Genomic DNA, 16,135 nt, shown 5'->3' with positions numbered 1-16,135 from the left:
TTTTTCTGTTACTGCACTTGTGACGTGGAGGCGTCAGCGATGCTGTCGCGTCGCGTGGTTCCTCTCTCTTCAATTTCTTTTATATGCAGTATGCAGAATGCAAAATACAATGAATATTATGCAAAAATTCCAGGTTCAAACAAAATTCAAAAACAGAGTAGAATGGAGAAGGAACGATTATACCATGGTGAGTTGTCTCCCACCTAGCACTTTTAGTTACAGTCCTTAAGTTGGACATTTGATGAGCCTCCTGCTATAGTGGCTTGTACTTGAATTAATCCAGAAATCTCCACCAGTGTTTGGAATGCTAGCATTCTTCGGGGTCCCAAACAATGTACGTAAAGCCCTTAGGTGAGATCAAACAGGCTTCAAGGCTCCCGGGGAGTTGAATGTCAGAATAGATTACAAGATCCCAAACTCTACTTTTAGACCCATTTTTATATTAATCAACATTTTTCCAGCCGGGTGATAAGTAATCTGAATTCTCACTGCAGTGATCAAACAGCTTCCGAGATCCTTTCAATTGAGCTTGACATCAATCCTTGCACCTCAAATTGAAGTGTGAAACCTCATTGAATCTCTCATACCAGTGATGAGTGCGAGTCATTACCCTTTTGCTCTTAAAGCCGCAAAGAGCTCTAAGCTGGCCATCTATTTCAAATAAACCATATTTAAGTGGAAAATTGAAGATAAAAGTCAAGGATTTTACCCACTTGAAGTTTGTGTTGGGTGGTAATGGCCTTGGGATAGGTGTTTTCTGTGGGTCTGCAAGCTCTACTCCCTTGTGGTCTTCTGTGAATTCCTCCACTTCTTTGCAAATTTCTTCCATTTCAACCATGTCTTGATCAAAGTCTTCGATATCTTCCTCATCACTTGAGTCATAACTGGGAGGTTGAGAAAAGTCTACCTCTGCATCATCCTCGTATTCACTTGGGGAAGATTCTTCTATCTCGAAGAATTCACTTGCGAATGCAAGTTCATTACTAAGAGAACTTGACTTGTGATTATCATCATCAAGGGAACTTGCGTCTTGGGTTATTCCATCCAATTCCTCATAAGATGCCTGCTTTGGGGGTTGTGCACTATCCTCCTTAGCATTAATTGTAACGTCTTCGACAGAATTCTCCACAACTCTGGATTCTGGCGGAGGTTCGGCATCTCCTAAATCTTCAACCAACTCTTTTTCTTCTATAGTGACAGCTTCCTCTACTTGTTCTAGTACGGGGTTATGCTCTATATTGTCTACTGGAGTTTCTAGTGTCTCCTTCATGCTACGTTCTTCATTAGATTTCCCACATGAAGCTATGGGAGTTTGCTGAGTGTCCAAACGTCTGTAAGATAATTGATTTATTGCTTGCTCCAGTTGATCAAGGGTTGCATGAAATTGGTCTACTGATTCTTCGAAGTGAACCTGTGATTCCTGGCTTGATGGATATGGACATGGTGCATAGGGGAGTGGTGTTTCTTGGGAGTAACTGGATTGGCGTTGGGGTGGATAAGGATCATAGGGTGGTGAATGGTGGAAAGAAGCTTGTGAGTGTGGTGGTTCGAAGCTATGTCGAGAGGATGGTCTCTGGGCATAGGGTGGGGCTTGTTGGTAGCTACAAGGGGGTCCACCATATCTATTAGTTTGGCATGCATTGTAGAATGGTCTCTGTCCATGATATCTTGGAAGGTGTTGTTGCCTCAAGGGTTGATCATATCCTCTTGGCTCCATCCATCTTTGATTACTTAGACCGTGATGCATATTCCTGTTATAGCTTCCATTCCTTTCAACAAAATTAGAACCAAACTCAAAGCGAGAGGGATGAGAATTCATAGTAACTATCAGAAATAAGGAGGGAAAATAAAAACAATTAAACAAGTGAAAGAAAAAGTATTTACAATAACCAATAATAAGGCACACGTTTGCAATTCCCCAGCAACGGCGCCATTTTGACGAACTGAAGATTGATGGTTTAGAAGTTATAATAAATTCTTGTTGCAAGTATAGTTTCTAAACCAAGCAATCAACCTTTCTTACAAACGTTTTGGTTGTCACAAGTAACAAACCCAATAAAATTTATAAACCGAAGTATTCAAACTTCGGGTCGTCTTCGCAAGGAATTGCTTGGAAGTGTGTTTTACTATTGGTTAATAAAAACAGAGTTTTTGGGTTTTAAAAAGGTTTTTAACAAGAGAAATAGATTGCAAGAATTAATAAATTAATAATTAATAAAACTCTTGGCAAGGTATGAAAACTGGAAATCCTATCATAGTTATCCTTATCAATGGTGATGAGAATTATACTTTTGCTCCCACTAAGTCAACCTCTAACTATGAAGGTCAGTTAAGTGGACAAACCAATTTAATACCTAAAGTCCTAGTCAACTCCCTAAGGAAAGACTAGAGTTATAGGAATCTAAATTAATCAGCAAGAATAATAATTATTAATCACGATGAGTTTGACAACTCAAGAGTCACCAATTAATCAACCAAAGCCAATAGTAAATAATCTAAATTAAAAATAAGAAAAAGTAATCATAAGTCTGAAATACCTCAATGTGTATTAATTAAGAAAATCATAACATGAATAGTTCATAAAATAAAAGAGAAAATAAATAAAAGGAACATTGAACCTGTGATGAAGAAGACAAAAATATTCCTAAGTCCTTTAAGAGGAATCCTAATCCTAATCCTAAGAGAGAGGAGAGAACCTCTCTCTCTAAAAAACTACATCTAAATCCTAAAACTATGTATATATCCGGTATTCTCTATCTAATCTCCCCCTCCTCATGAATGGATGAATTCCTCCATTTATAATCCTTCAATCTGTGTTCTCTGGGCTTGGATCTGGGCCAAAAGGGGCCCAGAAATCACTGAGGACAACCTCTGCAAATTCTGTAGATCGCGCATGTCACGCGTCCGCGTGGGTCACGCGGTCGTGTCATCTGGAGTGTTGCTTTTCCACGCGGTCACGTCAGTCATGCACCTGCGTCAGTTGTGTTTTACAGGTCACGCGTTTGCGTCGTCCATGCAGACGCGTCACTACCAGTTTCTTCCAAGAACTCCAATTTGTGCTTTCCTTCCATTTTTGTATGTTTCCTTTCCATCCTTTAAGTCATTCCTGCCCTATAAAACCTGAAAGTACTCAACACACAAATCACGGTATGGAATGATAATAAAGGATAATTAAATTTGGTAATTTTAAAGCATAGGAAACATGTTTTCTCATATATCAAATTCCAAGGAAGGAATTGTAAAATCATGCAAATTCATATGAATAAGTAGGTGAAGAGTTGATAAATCATTCAATTTAAGTACAAGATTTATCATAAAATAGTGGTTTATCAACCAATATCCTTCGTTATGTGTACGTAAATTATGGCCAGACAATTTAACCCAGCTGAAGAGTTTGTCTTCAAAGTTGGAGATATCTTGGATTTCCACCTCCCCTCTCTGGTGCATACAATTAGTTGATTCTTAATCTTGTCTCTGTCTTGAGTCAAGTTCCTTATTTTCGTAGAAAAACTGGCAAGTTTGGAATAATGTTTGTAGAACTTTTCAGCTTCTTCTAGTGTCTTGAAAATCATTCCCACCTTTGGAACAAATTTTTCATCCACAACACAACTGGTCTGCACGGTGAACCAAAATCTTAAATATAGCGAACCAAAATCTTAATTACGGTGAAATAATTATATAATGCTTAGGAAACAAAACAGAACATATTCGTCTAATTTTTTTTAAACTCCTTTCTGCATATCGAACCAAACACATGGACATGGTGAAACAACTCTATATTACTTACCGAACCGAAAAGTTACTCACACTGAATGAAACCATTATACATATTATCAATTCAATTCAATTTAATTTCGATGTAGATCACCTCAGTCCATTCAATTCAATTCAAATAAAATTAGCAATTGCATTCCATTGAATTCGATTCAAAATTTAATAATCCAAACCTCATCAAATTGATTCATTTTGGAAGAATTATCCAAATTGGACTCATTCAACTAATTTAAAGTTGATTCATTTATTGTTTCAATTCAGAAGTGCAGATCGATAAAGAAAACGATGAAGAAGAAAAATGACGAAGCTAATTATGTTGAAGTCAATTTAGATCAATAATGCAGGGAAGAAAAACACAAACAGAGGAGAAAAACGAATTTAATTAGGTTGAAGAAGATGATGATGATGATGATGATGATGAAGAAGAAGAAGAACATAGAAGAAGAAGAAGAAGAAGAAGAAGAAGAAGAAGAAGAAGAAGAAGAAGAAAGAAAATGTGAAAATAGAACAATGTTTACATTGAGAAAGGTTGATCACGCAAAAAAAGGATTACATTATATACGTTATATGAGGCGCGTGTAAAACAAACGAGTGTAAAACGCGTGTAGTGGAAGGTACTTGGATAACATCCATGTAATTTTTACATGGATGTAGAGCTTTTCTGTTTCAAAAATTCATCAATTAATTTTCAAATCTTTTTAATTAATTAGCTTCTATTTTCGAATTTCATTAATAAATAAAATAAAAACAAAAATATTTTAATTCTTGTTTCTCTTCTTACTTCCTAATTTTCGAATTCTCTATCCCTCTCTTTTCAAATTCTTCTTCTCTCTTCTTCTATCTTTATTCTTCTTTTCTTTATTCTTCACATCTCACAGGAAATTCTCTATTCTTTGACATAGAGCTCCCATTCTTCTTCATTCTTGTTTTCTTTTTCTTGTTTATGTATGCAGGAACATTGAAGTCACTATGGATCTAAAAGGGAATATACGAATTATGAGACCTTTGGGTTCTTATTTATTTGACACTCCTGTTGACTTAGGTGACTTTAAGGTCAACCTAGACTAGGTCCTGCTATTACGGCAAAAATGCCAGTTTCATGGACTTCCACAGGAAGATCTAAACAAATTCCTCTTTGACTTCCTGCAGTTCTGTGACACTGTAGAAGCTAATGGAGTAGACCCTGAAGTCCCTAGACTAAAACTCTTTCCATTTGCTCTGAGTGCTCAAGCAAATGAATGGTGGCATATGGAACTTAGAGAAGTTGTGAACACTTGGGACAAGGTTGTTAACAATTTCCTAAACAGGTTCTCTCCCTCACAGAGATTAGCAAAGCTGGTGACAGGTGTTCAGACCTTTAGGCAGAAGGAGAGTGAGTCTCTCCATGACGCTTGGGAGAGGTACAAGCTGATGTTCAGGAATTGTCCTCCCCGTATGTTCTCAGGATGTGGAAAGACAATGATCTTCTATGAAGTAATCTCTGAGATAGCCAGGAAGACAGTAGATCACTTTGCAAACAGTCCTCTGTTCTTTATAGAGACACATGAAGAGGCAGATGAGCTCATTGAGATTGCTGCCAATAACTAACACTTATACTCCTATGAGGAGACTCCAGTTAGGACAAACGTTCTAGACATGGAGACTGCGCCGCACCCCCTGCTGAGGTTTATAATGCTCCTAGTGATATGAGTGGTAACTACCCTCAAGGAGACACTCTCACCCATGACCGATGGACACCTGAGCAGGTTGATATTCCTCTTACTGAGTTGTTTGAGTAGGTGCATCCCTATAGGGCTCTCACATAAAACATGATGCTCTCTGGGAAGGAGACCTTAAAAGAAGGTGGGACAGTAGTCTTCACTAAGGAGGCCAAACCCCAAGAGCATGCTACTGAGGGACTTAAGGCAATCAAGGACCAGGAGGATCTTGAGAATGCCAGTGAGCACGCCGCCCTTGCAGAGGAGAAGAAATCTCAAGTTAATTCTTCTTTGGGTACGCAAGAGGAGCCTATGACTCCCACAGAGCACGCCCTTGGAGAGGTGAAAGAGTCTCAAGAGCTACCTTTCCTTGGTGTGCAAAAAGAACTGGCAAATGAGCAGTTGGCTCATTTCCTAGTAGCCCTCGAGTAGCTACAAGTCAATATCTCTTTTATAGAGGTATTGGAAAAGAAGGCTCCCTACACGTCTTATCTAAAAGGTATTCTTTTTAAAATGAAGGACCTAAAGGGAGATGAAACAGAAGTACTTATTGAGAAGTACAGTATCCTAATTCAGAATGAGCTGCCAAGGAAGATGTCAGATCCAGGGAGCTTTTAGATCCTATGGACTACTGGAAAGCTCACTTTTGACAAAGCCCTGTATAATTTTGGCTTCAGTTTAAATTTGATACAAGTTGCATCTGGTAGTACTCAAGAAGCTTCTTCTGAAGTAGAAGCTTATGATCCTGACCAACCCACCATGGAAGAGGTGAATTACATGGGAGAAACCTATGGAAACACCTACAATCCCTCATGGAGGAATCATCCTAACCTTTCATGGAAGGATCAGCAAAAGCCTCAACAAGGATTCAATAGTAATCAAGGTGGAAGAACCCAGAATAGGTTCAACAATAGACCACCGTTCCCATCTTCTCAAAGGAATATGGAGACTCCTAAACAGAGCCTTCCTGACTTAGTTACTATAGTCTCCAACCTCTCTAAGACCACTCATAGTTTCATAAATGAAACAAGGTCCTCCATCAGAAACTTAGAGGTACAAGTTGGTCAGCTGAGCAAGAAGATCCCTGAGATTCCTCTTGACACTCTTCCTAGTAATACTCAGGTGAACTGTAACGACCCAACTTCCAGAACGTCATGATCGTACCGAAAGTAAGGTGTTACCAACCTGCTTTCCTTTATTAACTATTTACTATTGAGCCTTTAGTTCGATATCGCGATTTTGTTTTAGTAAAAATACCAGAAAATTTTGTTTTTATTTATCAAATCATATAGCAAGCATCACCAAGTAATAATAATCACATAATCATTAATAATAATATCTGTCATACAAAAGATTTCAAATAAAACTCACATACAAATCCTATCCCTCTGTATAAAATAAAAATGTTAAGCAATAAGAGCGAGGGAACTTCTATGAAAATAACTCGAGTCATAAACTTAACTCATAAATAAGATCTATAATCGCCTGCAGCTTCAAACGTAGTCTTCGAACCTGTGTCACTGAAAGGACGGAAGATTTTGGAGTGAGAACAAACCACACGTTCTCAGTAGGGAATGGGAATGCCGTAAAAGTAATGATTAACATGCAAATAATTAACTTTGCTTAATAATCCATCTTTGTCAAACCCTTTGAAATACTTGTCAATCTTACTTTAGTTAAATAATTATTTTCTTTGAATTTCTAAACCCAAAACTGATCTCAATTGCAAAACTTGTCATATTAAATACCTTTCAGCCACATAACTGATTCAAAGTCATAACAACAGATATTAATCATCTCTTTCCATTCACAAACTACTAGCACAGGTAAGAAACTCAATTCAACACACAAACAAATCACAATAAGACAAACAACACAATCACAAACAGGTAATACAAGCAATACAACCAAATGCAAATACACAACTAATATGATGCATGTCTGTCCTAAGCAGGCCATGAGCTCACGTGTCGGTTTACACCCTGCAACCCGACATTACCTAGGAACAAGTCCCAGATATGGCTTCCCTTTGTGTCCTTAGTGCATATGTGTCGGTGGTAAAAATACCACTCCTTCGTGACTACCGGCAGTCGGCGCAAAGCCCGACCCCATAATATACGCACAAGGGGAAACAGTGATCCTCAGTTCGTGGGCGTCCCCGAGATCAATTCACAACAATAAAACAGAGATCTTCAGTTCGTGGGTTATTCCCCGAGATCAATACACAATAACATAGCGATCTTCAGTCCGTGGGTTATACCCGAGATCAATACACAGCAAACAATGATCTTCAGTTCGTGGGTTATACCCGAGATTAACATACAACAATTCATGGGTTATTCCCGTAATCAATGATTATCAGTCCGTGGGTTTTTCCCGCATATAAAACAAATAACAATTTATAGGTTTCCCCGAGATCAGTGATCATTCAGTTCGTGGGTACTTCCCGAATTTAACAAATTATCAATTCATGGGTTTTCCCCGTAGTTAAATAACTAACAGTTTGTGGGGTTTTCCCGCCTTTTATCACTTTTCATTTTCCTTTCTAAATCTCAGCAATCCATATATCAGTTCCCCATTCTCTTTTGCCATTTAAATCCTTAACACATTTTTTTTAAAACCAATCTTAACTTTCTCAAGCATTCGTTCGTAAAAATCTTAATCATCAACTCGGTTCATAATCTCTGCTTTGGCAATCTTGGGTCAAGCCAACTTTAAAACAACTTTTCAATTTAGTTCTCTATCAAAAGGCTCAAGAAAATTATTTATTTTAAATTCATTAAACTCCTTTCAAAACATAACCTCTCATTAGAGGTAATCAAATAAAACTCTTTCTCAAGTAAAACCTCAGATTTTACAAAATTCCGGCAGCACCTCCCCTAAAACTCGGGCTTAGCCACCCTTACGGGTCCCAACAAAACAATTTACCAAACTCTTTTCAACATTTCCAATATCAATTCAATTCAGGAACAAGCAAATTCTAACATTGAATCAGCCATATAACGCTAAGGTTTATCTTTAATTTTATGGACTCATAACTCTCACTCAAGCATTCCCAACACCCTATCTTCTTTTCTGTTTTTAGTATAGCAAATGAACTCGGAATTGCGCAAACTTTATGTCCAGGCGTTCATCTTGAAATAAGCTTTCTAACAAACCAAAGATCATAATTTTCTGGTTTCTCTAGCCTTAGGAGTAAAGGAAAAACCGAGACTGCTCTGCAGTGCGTAAAACCAGAAAAACAGCAGCAGCATGTGATATTCAATATTCAATATAAAATCCAAGTTAAATCCAATGACTTTAAAAATTAATACAGTTCTACTTCAATCATCCAAGTTTCTTTTCCAATTGGTTTCAGGTCAATATCATTTTTAATGAAGAAGTTATATCACTTAGAAGTTGACTAATTTTCTGCAGAATTCTGCTTTAAAAGTTAATGAACTTATCTTCTTCCAAGTCCCATAACTTACTCATTAAAACATGAATAGCCCTGAAATTTTAGTCACATATGCTAAACATACTTAGTTTTCACTTCCAATTGGTTGCATCTCAATATCATTCCAGATTTAAAAATTATAAAACCTCAAAATTACTGACTTAGAACACAAAGCTTGACTTTTACTGCATAATACATCTTTCTTTGAAAATCCAAATCTTTAAAACCACAACTCTAACAATTCTAAATTTTTATGAAATTAAAGTATTAGGACCAAAGTTTCATTTAAAATTGGTTCCATTTCAAAATTCAAAATGCAGAATTTCCATTAAAGAAATCAAGTTGCTGCTGTGTTAAATGCTCAGCAGAAAAACCAGATTTGACATCCATGATTTAAAAATTCACCATAAATCATAAACTTAGTGAAAAAGCCTCAAATTCAGCAGTCCAGTTCCCAATATTCCCAAGCTCAATCCGGACTTGGTCTCACACAATTCCGATAATCACAGAAATAGTTATAGCTTTTCAAAGTTTCCGGCTTCTTTTAAACATAATGCAGAAAATCAAGTTTTACACTTTAACTTTGAAACATCATAACTAGTTCTATAGTTAATTCAAACTTCTCAAAATTGAGTCTCAACAACAACTTTTCATATTTCTTGTTCTTTTTAAAGTTACTTAGTTATTAGCAAAGTTACCATTTCATTCTAAAGATCATATTTTAAGAAAATAGTTCAGTGGTCAACCTTCAATTCTTTAACCGTCCTCAAAATCAACTCTAATTAGACTTAAATCAACAATAACAACCAACTCAACATAATCAACTAAAATCTGAATTTCCAATAACTCTGAAATAATCAGAAGGCAGTCACAATTAAACCATTATCACAACAATTCCAAACCGAGCTCAAGCTTGAATCAGTTCAATACTCAGTACAATATTATCCAGTCAAATTAACATATCAAGTAACCAATAATTTCTCAAACAGGCTTGCAACAATATCCACCATCATCAATTATATTTCAATTTCACAACTAAATCATGAAATACGCATAACCAGGAATTCGAATAATTAGTCACTTTCAAACAATTCAATCATGGCTCACAAATCACAATTCACAGCCTCAAATCAAAATCAGTTTTAACACCACACCAACCTTACTCCCACAACCTCACTCCAAACTTAATCCCACCAACCAATCTCTCATAACAAAAACATACATTCACAGCAACAATCCAAACTCAATTCATCAATTATCCATTCGACAGCTTTTCAATAATTAGCTCAGCATATTTCAATTTAATAAATTACACTAAATTAATCATTATTCACAACAGCATCTACTTTCAATCACAGCTCAGAATAATCACAACAACCAACTAATTTCAAATGCATTTCAAGTCATTCATGTCAATTAAGAATTTCTTAACCATTGTTAACTATTTGCACTTATTCAAATAACTTGGTGGGCATTCTAAATTAAAAACGTTAAATCCCCTACCTCAATTAGTCGAAACCGTCGAATTTAAACGCAACGATCCCTTTCTTTTTCCCAGTTTACAACAGCTAGTACGGCCGGAACAGTAGCAGTAACCTCAGTTCTTCTGGGGAAGCAACAACAATGACATCGGTGGTTCCGGATAAGGACAGCAATACCGAACAAAGACAGTGATGATTGGCAGCTAAGGAAGATCAAGAAAACGAGGCATTTTATAGTCAAGGCAATAGCAAACCAAATAATGGCAACAGAACACAACTCAATGCTACCAGGGAAAAGCAGAATAGAACAGCAACGGCAGAGTAACCTACGATGAACATGAAGCATGGAGGCGATGAAAACAATGGCGGCGGACCTTCAGTGGCGGCGACGCGGCGATAACAGAGATCAGACGCGACAGAGCGGGTGGCACAGGCAGCCTCTTCTTTCTCCCCTGCGAGCTTCCTTCCTCACGCATCTCTTCTCCCTCGCGACAGGTATGACATCGCAACAGCAGCGGTGTGACGGGTTCGGTGGAGGCACAACGATGGTGACGCGAAAGTGCAGCTTCGACAGTGATGAAGGCGCGACAGAGACACAGCGGCGCTACCCTTCGCGCACAAGCTCTCCTCGTGTTTGTCCTCTCCCTCGCGAGCGTTCAGCTCCTCAACGGCTTCAAATCTGATGGCGATGTGACCTTGCTCCAGCAACGGTGATGGCAAGGCGAGGTGCTGCGGCGGCGAGCTGGACGGAGCAGAGCGTGGCTCCCTCTTCTCTGATTCCACGCTCTCTGTTCTCCCTTTCCATTTCTTTGTTTCTTTCTTTTGTTTGGGTGTTAGTGTTTTGGAAGAAAGGTGGGGTGAGGGCTGCGTTCTGAGGCTGGGGAAAAGGGGAAAATTAGGATTAGGGTTTCTGATTTTTAATTTGGGAATTTAGGGTTAGAAATTAGGATTTTATAAAAGAATATGGATAGATATGAATAGATATTTTGATAAAATTGGAGGATAGGATAATTTTAAAATCAAATGTACTCTATTAAAAATATTTAGAGACATTATTTATCAACATATTGCTAAGTTTAATCAATTATTTCTAATTTACATTATAAAATGAACAAGTTAATTATATTTTATAAAGTACAATTTAAATTCAAATATCAATTTTCTAGATTAAATCATACAAATCTCTATTATTTTTCTATCTCTGAAACTTTAATTTCAATTTATAAAGTAATTAATCATAATAAAAATTGTGCACAAACATTAATTGACTTAAACTTAAAGTATTTATAAATATCAATCTAATCATTTCTAATAAAATAATTTCTAGGAGTTCAAATTAATAACATAAGTCATTCAGAATAGGATTTATTTAAATTAAATTATACAATTCTTTCTTATTTTTCATTTATCAAAATTATAATTTCAATTATACCAAATATCTAATAAAGATTATATAAGAATTCTAATTAATTTAAACTCCAATTATGATGAAACTCCATTTAATTACCTTTAGTAAAATAATTTTCTTAAAATAAATCACAAATAACTAATTATTTGATTTTCAAAAACTAGGGTTGTTACATGAACCCAAGAGAAAAGTGCAAGGGTATCACCGCTGAGACTGAGGCCAAATCTGGAGAGATTGGGAAGGCATTGAACGCCAATGAGGAAGGTCTCACTAGGCATTCAACACCTAAACTTGCTGATAGCCTGGCACTAAACGCCAATGAGGAAGCCCGCACTGGCATTCAACGCCCATCCTGGCAGTAGAGATGGCGTTGAATGCCAGCCAAGGGACACTGGCTGGGCATTGAACACCCAAACAGACAGGGAAGCCGGCATTGAACGCCAGCAAGGACACCCCTGTTAGGCGTTCAACGCCCAAAAGGATAAAGGAACTAGAGTTTAATGCCAGTGAGGGGATGCATGATGGGCGTTCAACGCCCAAAGAGCCACCAAAGCTGGTGTTGAACGTCAGTGATGGCACACCTCTCAATTGTTCCTTACTTTTCTGAAGTTATCCACATCCAAGAACTAAAGGAAGCCAACTGTCCCTAACCATGGGCTTGTGGCGTGAAGGTGTCAAGTGAAAAGTTTGAGACTGAGTGGTTAAAGTCGTGATCCAAAGCAAAAGAGTGTGCTTAAGAACCTTGGACAACTCTATCCAGGGATTCTAGCAAAGCTGAATCACAATCAGAAAGGGTTCACCTAGTTAAAGTGTCTGTGCCATTTATGTATCTGGTGGTAATACTGGAAAACAAAGTGCTTAGGGTCACGGCCAAGACAATAAAAAGTTGTGTTCAAGAATTGAAAAGAACTGAACTAGGACAATCAATAATATCATATGGATTCTAAGTTCCTAAAAATGCCAACTGTTCTGAGTTTCAATGGATAGTGAGATGCCAAAACTATTTAGAAGCAAAAAGCTACTAAGTCCCGCTCATCTAATTGAAATTGAGCTTCATTAGAAACTCTGAGATTTATTGTATCTTAATCTTCTTTTTTATCCTACTTTGTTTTTTTAGTTTCTTGGGGACAAGCAACAGTTTAAGTTTGGTATTATGAGGAGCAGATATTTTATACGCTTTTTGGCATCATTTTCATATAGTTTTTAGTATGTTTTGTTTAGTTTTTGTTAAGTTTTTATAGGTTTTGGTGTTAAATTCACATTTTTGGATTCTACTTTGAGTTTTTGTGTTTTTGTGAAATTTCAGGTATTTTCTAGCTGAAATTGAGGAGCTGGAGCAAAAGTCTGATTCAGAGACAGAGAAAGCACTGCAGATGCTGTCTGGATCTGACCTCCTTGCACTCGGAAGAGCTTTTCTAGAGCTACAGAAGTTCACATGGAGCGTTCTCAACAGCTATGGAAAGCTGACTTCCAGAGCTTTCCAGCAATATATAATAGTCTATACTTTGCTTCAGAATAGAAGGCCCAAAACTGGCGTCCAACGCCAGCCTCCTGCCCCTTCCAGGAGTCAAACGCCCAAGGAGAAGAGACCAGCGTCCAAACGGCCAAAGAGGACCCCCTAGCCAGAATTCAACGCCCTAGAGGCCTCATAGCACGTGGATCTCATCAAAGCTCAGCCCAAACACTCAACAAGTGGGCCCCAAAAGTGAATTTTAGCACTAAAAAGACTGTTTTAACCTTAGTGGTCATGAGTTTAGTATTTAAAGTAGAAGACCACTCTTTGTTAGGAATCTTCAGCCACTTTGACACAATATTTTTGTTTATCATTGTATTATCCTATCAGTATGGGTTTCTAAACCTCCTAGGTTGAGGAAAGGAGCCCTGCTGAGTTCTATGAATTAATAAAAGTATTACTATTCTTCTTTAATCTGTGTTTGATTCAATTCTAAGATGTATATTCGTTCTTCAACATGGTGAATGGGATGGCCTGTGACAACCAGCTTCATTCATCATACTAGGACCACGTGCTTGACAACCACCCGTGTCTACTTGGGTTCGTGTGAATACGTGACTGGAAAGCATGAACCGCCAGCTTGATTATACATCTCTTAGACGACTAATCAACAACCTTGTTGGGGACTTCTCGAGACACCAGTTCAACTAAGGTACGGGGAGATTAGGGTCTCTGTGGTAGAGGCTAGAATCCAAAGGTTCAGCATTCTCTGATCCGGAAGATCTGACCTTGTCTGTGGCATTTTGAATTGGATCATAAAGGAGAATGGACTGCAGAAACTTCACCCTCAATCAGACTGGATGTGTACTAACCCTGGTGTTCAAATTTAGAGGAGCATTGGCGACCTCTCAAGAAAGGCATTGATCATATATAGCCTGCCATTAAAGTAATCATTCACAAGCAAAGAAGATAGTAAGACTAAAGTTAATTCAGAAGGACAAAGCAACTCCAAGCCTCATCCATCTAAGTTTTCACATTATCATTGTAAACATATAAACCTAATTCCATCTTCCAAATCAAAACCAACAACTTCTTGATTTCACCTGACTAAGACCTGCAAGATAACCATAGCTTGCTTCAAACCACAATCCTCGTGGGATCGACCCTGACTCGCTCAGGTATTACTTGGACGACCCAGTGCACTTGCTGGTATAGTTGTACGAAGTGTGGGGATTCGTGCACCAATCATTCATATGAGATTGGTTTAAAGAAGAGAGTTGGCTATTTTGGTGGAAGGTGGGTCTAGTGTGTGGTGATTGATATTCACACTATCAAAAGAAAGAAACTAGCTACCAATTAGTGTCAAGTGACAAACAAAAAAGTAAATGTTCATACTATTCACATATTCACAACAACAAAAAATGTGGCAGTCAATTGCATAAGCTCCCTGAAAACGATGCCAAAAACTTTATGGTGACAAACGTCGGTTTAAAATTCTTAAGAATATAAATTGCATTGCGAGTATAGTCCCAAACTAACAATTAATCCCGAGTCAAAGTTTATAGAAGGAATGTCACAATTCCATTCAATTAAGAGCGAGTTTTACTTCCTAGATTGTCTTCCCACGCAGCTAGCAATTACGAATACACAAGTTTGGTTGTCAAGTTGGAGTTTCCAAGCATAGAGCGAAAATTCAAAGAATTAAAGAATCAACAACTCAATCAATGAATTAATAGGAACCAAAATTAACAAGAAAGTGAATAATAGTAACTAAGTAATAATAGCGCAAATAATAAACCATTAATGAATCAAAGAACAATTAATGCTAAATAACAGAAATCAAGGTCAAAACTAGTGAAAATGTGGTTCAAAGCATAAGGGAACCTTGGCTTGAGGTTTGGGATTAAGGAATTCTTTCCTTGTCATAAGCACAACTATGGCAATTACAATGAGTTAATCCTACTTAGTCAACTATTAACATCTAGAGTAAGTCAAGTGAGCATAATTATTCTTAATCCACAAATCCTAACTAATTTACTAATTAACTTAGTAAAAATCTAGCGTTACTGGAAACAAGAGCAACTAACGACCCAAAATCACCACTAAATGTTAGAAATTATGACTCTAGTATCCTATGTATCCATTTTCCCAAGCCAAGGAGTGAAAATCTACTCCATATTCAAAATTGACATTTTTCACAAACACTTTGTAGGCATAGTGACCAAACATAGTGATATTGCAAAAATACTTGAAATTATGACCAACCAATGAGTAAAATCAACAAATGGCAACTAAATCAAACATGTAATAACCAACAAACATCAAATTAATCACCAAGAACTCAAAGATTCAAAAGGTATATATATATATATATATATATATATATATATATATATATATATATATATAACTTTAACTATAAGAAAGTGTAACAAAATTAGTATAATCAAAGAGAAAATTCAATATTACTTACAATGGTGGCAAGCTAGGATCCAAGACTAAAATGAAAAATGTAAACTTCTACTATAAAGCCTAATTAAACCCTAAGAGAGTTGAGAGAAATTCCTAAGGAAAACTAACACTAAAACTCCCTAAAACAATCTAATAATGTGTCTGAATGATATGGTATGTTGCCCCCTTGTTAGCTCATCCATTGCTACTTCAGTCCTTGCAGAATTGGGCTAAAAAAGCCCTAAAATCGTGAGCCACGTGACTTTATAATGAAGTCACGTGTCAAGAATTGTGCGTACGCACACTGGCTGAATCTCGTCTTGGGCGTACACACAGAAGGTTGTGTATATGCACACATTAGTGTGCTCTTCTCCTTTGTTTCTCCGTGTGTTCTCTCGTTTGTATGCTTTCCTTCCACTTTTCTCAAGTCATTCC

General features: G+C 37.2%; 1 long non-coding RNA gene across 1 annotated transcript; it reads right to left on the bottom strand.

The window, feature by feature from the left end:
- Positions 1 to 6,777: 6,777 nt before the first annotated feature.
- LOC112790715 (uncharacterized) lies at positions 6,778 to 11,313 on the bottom strand. Its single transcript, XR_003196814.3, has 3 exons — positions 10,719 to 11,313; positions 10,411 to 10,591; positions 6,778 to 6,991 (listed from the first exon to the last, which is right to left on the bottom strand). It is a non-coding gene; the product is annotated as an uncharacterized lncRNA (long non-coding RNA).
- Positions 11,314 to 16,135: the final 4,822 nt, after the last annotated feature.

This window comes from Arachis hypogaea, chromosome 3 (assembly GCF_003086295.3).
Source record: "Arachis hypogaea cultivar Tifrunner chromosome 3, arahy.Tifrunner.gnm2.J5K5, whole genome shotgun sequence".
Taxonomy (NCBI): domain Eukaryota; kingdom Viridiplantae; phylum Streptophyta; class Magnoliopsida; order Fabales; family Fabaceae; genus Arachis; species Arachis hypogaea.
The sequence above is the reverse complement of the archived record's forward strand: the minus strand, read 5'-3'. Positions and strand labels throughout refer to the sequence as shown.